Below are 7845 nucleotides of genomic sequence, written 5' to 3'. Positions count from 1 at the left end.
AACTCAAAGAAAACTCTGCTGCAGGTTCATTAAAGTTTTAATGCTAAAAAGTTTGAATTACCTTTTACACCAAAAGAATATGTATTGGTATTTGACACTATTCCAAAAGGTGCTTTACAGGTTTTGAAAAATTCTCATGATGATACAACTCAGTGATAAGGCTGGAAAACGAATATATTAATTGGGGATTTAGATGTCCTTAAGAAAAAATGTAGTAATAAACAAATCCGGAATATCCATGTAGAGAACAATATTCCCCCTATGCAAATGTTCTGGTCTTCTATTTATGGTGACGTGAATTGGAAAACAGACAAATATTGTATTACCAATAAAATGAAAGAGGTGTCATTTAAAATTCAATAGACAACAATGTTGGCTTTTTAATCCAACTTTTTATGATTTTTGGCAAATTCCACATACATAAAATGAAATGGACCAATAGAAAACCAAGCTTTACCTTATTTCTAATTGATATTAGCCTCTATTATAACTCTATAGTCAAGATGACAAATAGAAAAGCAGCAAAGACCCAAACAATATTTGAAACATATAAAATTAGCGACTGTATCACTTAATTATTAACCTGTGCCCCTTTATTTATTTGTTTACTTCCCTATGTATTATTTTGCTTTTAGTGAATATAAAGGCTTCTTGCACAATCCCTTTCCCCAATGCTTTTTAATGTCATAACTGAATTCCCTGGCACTCTTTCCTCTTTTTGTTCTGTAAACTTGTTTGTTACTGTTGATTGAATTTGACTGTTATCAATAAAGTTTAAAAAAAAAAAACTAATTAAAAACAAAACAAAAAAAAAGTTTTAATGCTGAACTCCTGAACTCCACTCTCCCTGAGTTCTCCCTTTCCTATATCATCTTTCTGGATCATATTTAGTACAATCTATGACTGCGTGTGTAATATTCTCCTCAGCTCTGCTCACATAAACCGGTTGGATGTTTTCCTGTCATACTGAGGATGCTGCTCTCGTCTTATTCTGCTGCAAATTACATCTTCTTCCCTTGATACAGAAGAGCGTTAGGACCAATGGTGAAAAATTTGTGAGATAAATGTTTCACATGTGGTCCTAATCCTCCTCCATACCTCTCCCTACTGATATTTCTTTCTGTTGAACTGACTTTGTTGTTTAAGCTGTAGGCTATAGAAACCTTCCCTTTATTTCACTGTGCCACTTCCCTTGCCCCTCTTCTATTGCTTTACTCCAAACTATTACCTGATTACCTCTGATTTGCTTAATGGGACTTGTAAATCTATGGTGTCTCTATGTAAAGCTTGTTCTGTCTGAGTCAGGAATGTACTTGTGCTACAACCTCTGCAGCTGTCAAACCGGTCCCTCCAGGGTTAAACCAGCCCAGACAGGACGAACAAAACGGTTTTCTGTCATCATTTTCTAAATGAAACAAAACTACTCAACTGCTTTAGTAACTGCAATTAAAGGAGCACTTCATTGATTTTTATCAACACCAGAAACAGGTTTATTGCTAAGTAGGTTTACGCATACAAGGAATTTGCCTCGGTGTTGTGGTGCATAACAGTCAAAAAAATAGGAGGTAAAGAGAGAAATACCATTACCATGAAAGTAAATGATATAACTATATAAATAATCATAAATGTAGTAAAAAAAAATATATACTCTAAGTGAGAGGAACTATGGATTTGTAGGTGATATTGACTGGAAATCTGTTTGCAGTGAGTTCACAGTATAAAATAAAACAGTATAAACAGGACATGTTACGTGCAAATGATTTAATATGAATTTTTTAAACATCAAGATTTCTAATGGCAGTCTTTGGAAGAAATGATTCCAACTGAGCTGGAACCTTAGTCACTTTGAAACTCAACTGCTTGGACATCCCTTATCCCACAGATAATACATACAAAAGTTACAATACTTTTGGAGCTATTTAAGTCTACAGTGAGGGCTTTGACAGCAGTTTTCAGATGTCATCAGTGGGTCATGTGATCAGGCAGAGCAGAGATTCTTTTTAGAGCAGAAAAAAATTCCACACAAGTCACTACAGTTTTAACTCCTCAAGGATATATTAAACCTCAAAATGTTGCTGCAAGCCTCCTGTCTCACACAATGTAAATACATTTCCCATAGGACTTATAGTTTTTGAGCTTAATTGATAGGGAGAGCGCTGTCAAGATCTCACTCAGCAGGCTGTGTGTCTCCTCACTCTCCCAACTCTTAAACTTGCAGATTCTGTCTTTCTTCAAACACTTTGCACATGTATCATATTCTCAAACTCAGCTAGTCTTGCTGCCACTAATGATGTACAAATCTCAATATCTCAACAAAATGGGAACTTTTACCTCAAAAGGCAGCAGTAGTCAGCTGCCTCAGTGGTTTAAGTTGTAATCATGATCAGCAATAATAAATTACAAGGTTGTGGGTTTGATCAACACTTCACCAAACATTGTTAGCTTATTTAAATATACCTCCCGGCATGCATTGCAGGGGTGAGAAAACTGTCCAAAAACCCTTTTGTCTGGACAAGTTAAATGATGGAGCACATGTGTGTGTCATTTTAAACATGTGATTCAGAGGAGCCAAATGGTTTTCTGTCTGATCAACATTAAAGCAATGCAAGCTATGAAGAAGATGGACGTTAAAAAAAGAGCCATCAGTCTCTTCAGATAACAGTATATACAAGTAATCCAGTGAACTAAGATGATGATTTAAGATGTTGCCACTTTATTGTCCCTTTTAGATCCCAAAGTTGTGAGTTTGATCCCAGTTAAGGGCAGCATTCACGCAGACACATACAGGTGCTCCCAGTCTGCTGACTGAGGCTGCATAGACTGTCCTTCTGATAAGACCCTCTCTTTCTCTGTTTTTAGTCACCTCAAACCTTCAGGTTTCATTCACAATTCAAAACTGTCTTTGTCTCAAAAACACCCCCCCCCCCCCCCCGTCTTCTTGTCTCCTCCAGCTCCCTTTCATATTATGGAAATGTCAGTTGTGCAAGTCTTACTTACTGTTCAATTTAAATTCAACATCTGAAAGCCTGATCATGCTGATGTTTTTCTCAGTCATGAGTCATGATAGTTCAGGCTTAACTCTGCTGTCTATCAAACAGCAGCTCATTAGTTTGATCCCACCTGTGGGCAACTTTAATCTTGGTAGAATCAAAACAATTCAGATTCCAACATTTTTTCAGTAATCCAACACGATTGCTTTTAATTAACTAGTTAGAGACTGACTCTGAAGTTATGAGGATGTGATGTCATCCTCTGATCAAATGCACACAGAGGAACAGAGTGAAGGGCCCTGCCCGGGATCTGAGGCTCTTTAGATAATTGGACGGTCAGTTAGGACCATCTAGTGGACAGATAGCAGAACTACACCAACTGATGTGTGATTTGTCTGACACTGACTGGTTAGACTAGTTTTCACGTCAGTCTGATGTTGTTTTAAACTTTGACTCTGAAGTTATGAGGATGTGACGGCATCCTCAGCTCAAGCCCACACAGACACCAGGACTGACGAGGGAGAACGAGCAGCTTCTTCTCTCCTGATGTTTCCTCGACACATGAAGGTGGAAAGTGTCTGTAAGTTGACGTGAAGTGAGTTCAGCAGGTGAGAATCCTACCAGAGAAATCTGTAAATGTCTAATAAACACGACCAATTTGATCACATTGTGTTGTATCACTGTTTGACTGTACAGCTGAAATGTTTTTGATAGTGAATGACTGGGGCTCTGTGGATGATTTTTCATGTATTACTGTTAGTTTTCAGGTTGAATCAACCGCAGTTTGACTGTAATCTCAGCTGAGATCATTACAACACAATGCAGGGAGTATCAGAACTGTCAGATTAGTTGGATGACCTTGACTCGTTCATTGTTGAGACCCACATGTGTAAAAGGCAGCCATCTTACCAACACTCAGACAGACACTGTAGCAGATGTGTTATATTACTCAATAGTTCTGCATGGCAAATTAACGCCAGTGTGCAGGCAGAAAATACTATCAACAAAAAAATTGACTTGATTAACTAAAAGTAAAAAGATCTGGAGTGGTTCTGTATAACTCACCTCAACATGATTAGCATGGTTTACTTATTTACTTAGTGACTTTACAGCAAGCTAACATAATATTATAGTGGTATCGGAAATCAAGCCACATTAAAGCATATAAAGTATGTTTTAATGTAGTCTACTTTCTGATACCACTATAATATGAAGGTGAAAAGAGAGTTACAGTAGTCCAAACGTGATGATATAAAAGCATGTATTAACATCTCCATTTCATTTCTTGATACCACAGATCGGAGTTTGGCTATGTTTCTCAGGTGAAAGAAACATGATTTAGTTAGCATCTTAACATGTTCAAAACTCAGGGATTAGTCGAAAATTACACCAAGATTGCACAGGTAAGACCGGGAAGATGAAGATAAAGCACCAAGGTTCTGCCTGATTGCTGACTGAAGGTTGTCAGGGCCAAAGATCAGGACTTCAGTTTTGTCTGCATTTAACTGCAGAAAATTGTTTGCCATCCAATTCCTAATTGCGTTTACACAGTTGTTAAGTACAGAGAATTTGTGAAGCTCATTAGGTTTGAATGAAAAGTACAACTGGATGTCATCAGCGTACATATGGAAGGAGATGTTCTTGAAACTGCTGATGATCTGTCCCTGTGGCAGCATGTATATGGAGAATAGAATGGGTCCCAAGACTGATCCCTGGGGGACACCACATGACAAAGCTGCGGTGTCCAACCCAAATTCACAGAGACTGACAAAGATCTATCTGTGAGATATGAGGAGAACCACTCCAATGCAGTCCCAGAAATGCCCACCAGGTGATTTAGCCTGTGGATTAGAATGTGATGGTCCACAGTATCAAACGCTGCGCTAAGGTCCAATAGTAGTAGAAAAGAACAGTCTCTGGCATCTGCAGCCATTAAAATGTCATTTGAGACCTTAAGGAGAGCTGTTTCAGTGGAGTTCAGTGAAGGAAAGTCCTCTTTACACAATATTGTCTCCTAAAAGATAAGTATACTGTATATAATCAATGTATCAGTAAATTTTAAGCATCATTAAACTGTTTTATGGTTGTGTTTAGACACTGGCAGCATTTTGTTAAGGTTAGGGGAATATCATGGTCTTGGTTTAATACAGAAAAGTCTACAGTGACTTGAAGCATGAGACACAATGTATTTATTAACATTTAACTGAAACCACCATCTTTCACTAACCTTAACCAAAGTGCCTTTGTTGCCTAAACTTATGACAGTCAGGATGTGAACCTTGGTTTCTACTGTCCTGCGTTCTGTACATCCATAATCCATCCCAACCTCCTCCCTATGACTTCACTGCAGTACATAAATGTCATGCCTCAAACATTCAAAACAACATTGCTTGTGAACATAATCCAGGCAGCGATCATGATTGTCAATGCAATATTATTGGGAAAACAATTTAGTAGTATATAAATGTAATTTCTGGGAGACATTGTTACTTTATAGGACACACTCCCTAAAGTTGCATGAAGGACTTAAACATTTGATTGTAGGAAGTCTTCAAAACAATCTCATAGTAAAATTATATCAGCTTGTAATTTTCTGAAAGCCAATATGTTAGCAAACAACTGCTGACTGACTTTGTCTTCTGACTGAATACAAAACAAAAATAAAGACTGAGCAAATACATGGTCATTCAAAGAAATTAACAGACATTTTAATTTGTTGTCTGCGTTGTTTAAGTGGTAAATTAAGCAATTTCACCCAACACTAGATAGGTAGCCTTTCTTATAGCAAATATTAGATAAGTGTGGTTCATCCATCAGTGTCTATTGACTTTTACATGGAACATATTGTAATTTGATGTAATTTATTTTATGTGGTGTTGTAACCATCTTTGTTCTGTTTCTAAGTACTCCATGGACCTTTAATGTTGAATGACCTGTTTTCCCAGATATGCTTTTAGTAGTAAAGACTCATTATGAGTTATTTATGTCTCAGTGTTATGTGCTGTAGATTGGTTCAAGGTTATAATTCTTTCTTGTATTTAATGTGAGTGGTGTTATGTTTTAAGTTTTGGTGTTTTGGAAACTGGAGGTGATGGCTGAGGGCTGGCTGGCGTTGCAGGTGATGTGGCAAATAGGCCAGGAGATCCACCAAGGCTGATCACCAGAAAAACAGTAACACTGGAGACTGCAGGCAAGGCACACTAGAAAACAACTGCAATGGGATAATCTAGCACAGGAGTGGTGTCTTGATCAGGCTTTTATGGCAGGAGTGATTACTGATAAGCACCAGGTGTGCCTCATAGTGAAGGCCCTGCTCAGCCAGCCACACCCTCGGCTGCCCACACACTGCCAGTGAGAAAAACAGAAAGAGGGAGGGGGAAAAAGAAAACACAAAACAACCCCAAACACAAAACCAAACACCAAAACAAACATCACCATGACAAGTGGGATCGGGCTACTTATGAGTTTGGATTCACTGTGAGGACGACAAGTGTACTGATGTGTGTTGGTGATTTTTTAAAAAGTTTTAGTACATAATTTTTATTAAAACATTTTTTATTTGTAACCATCCACTTGAAGCCAGGAATATATTTTATTGCAACAACATATCCATAGATGGAAATTTAAATAAAGGCTGTTTGTCATTCCTCTCTTTGAACACAATTTAAATTATAATGAAATCACTCAAACATAGTCACAAATGTTATGAAATAAGTCTTATTATTCATTTATAACTTTGGGGTAACAGGATTTTTGAAAATCATGAAAAATGCTACTTTGAATCACTTTGATTGGTTACTATATGAGTTTTAGTTATTAGTACAGAAAAATTCATGTTGATAAAATATTTTCAAATAAGGAACACATTGTACTGTTTTCAACTGTACTTTATCTCTAAGTCAGTCCCATTAGATTCAAATAGTCTTGGGGTGGCTCTGACCATGGCAGCATCATGAAGGTCAAGATCAACAATGTGAACAGCATTACAAAGTGCTTTACAAAGGAAAAACAAAAATAAAAACAATTCAGCACCACAATTAAATGTATGGAGCATAAAAAAGAATAAACTAAAATACCCAAATATAATGAATAAGATAAAAAAAAGAGTGAAAATATACAAATAAAACACAGTGGAAGTGGAAACAAGACTTTTAGTTAAACTCAAATAAAAGCCTTTTATAAAAAGTTAGACATATTTCATTTACTCTGATCATACAGATGTACAAAAACAAAATACCTGGGCATTGGAGGGCAGTAAAACTTGGGAAAAAGGGCTCAAAACCTGCACAATGTCTATTTGATTTAGGCTTGAACATCATAGTTAATAAATAAACCAACACCATAAGTATAAGTATACTAATCAAAACATTTCAGAACTCATGATCAAGTTGTGGTCTTGTGACGTTTTCCTTTGAATTTTTCCAGTGAGTCTTATCAGAACAACTAACAAACTCAACAAACCATTCAATTTTCCCTCAGTAACTCACTTTTTTTTGACAGCCTTTAAATTTAAAATCAAGTCAGTTTTTATTCATAGAGCCCAAGATCACAAATTTGCCTCAAAGGGCTTTACAATCTGGACAACATAAGACAGCCTCCATTCTTAGACCCTTGATTTGGATAAGGAAAAACTCCACAAAAAACCCTCTAACTCAATGGTTCACAATAGATATAAATAATTCTCAAATTATTGTCCGAACACTTGGATATAAGTTCTTCTATTGAATAGATTGAAATGTTATTTTGATACAGTCAGCATCAAGAAACATTTTTACATACAGTCAAACAGTCATACGTCACAATGTGGTCAAAGTGGTCATGTTCATCAGACATTTACATATTTCTCTGGTAGGAT

Source organism: Thunnus maccoyii, chromosome 17 (genome assembly GCF_910596095.1).
Source record: "Thunnus maccoyii chromosome 17, fThuMac1.1, whole genome shotgun sequence".
Classification (NCBI taxonomy): Eukaryota; Metazoa; Chordata; class Actinopteri; order Scombriformes; family Scombridae; genus Thunnus; species Thunnus maccoyii.
The sequence above is the reverse complement of the archived record's forward strand: the minus strand, read 5'-3'. Positions refer to the sequence as shown.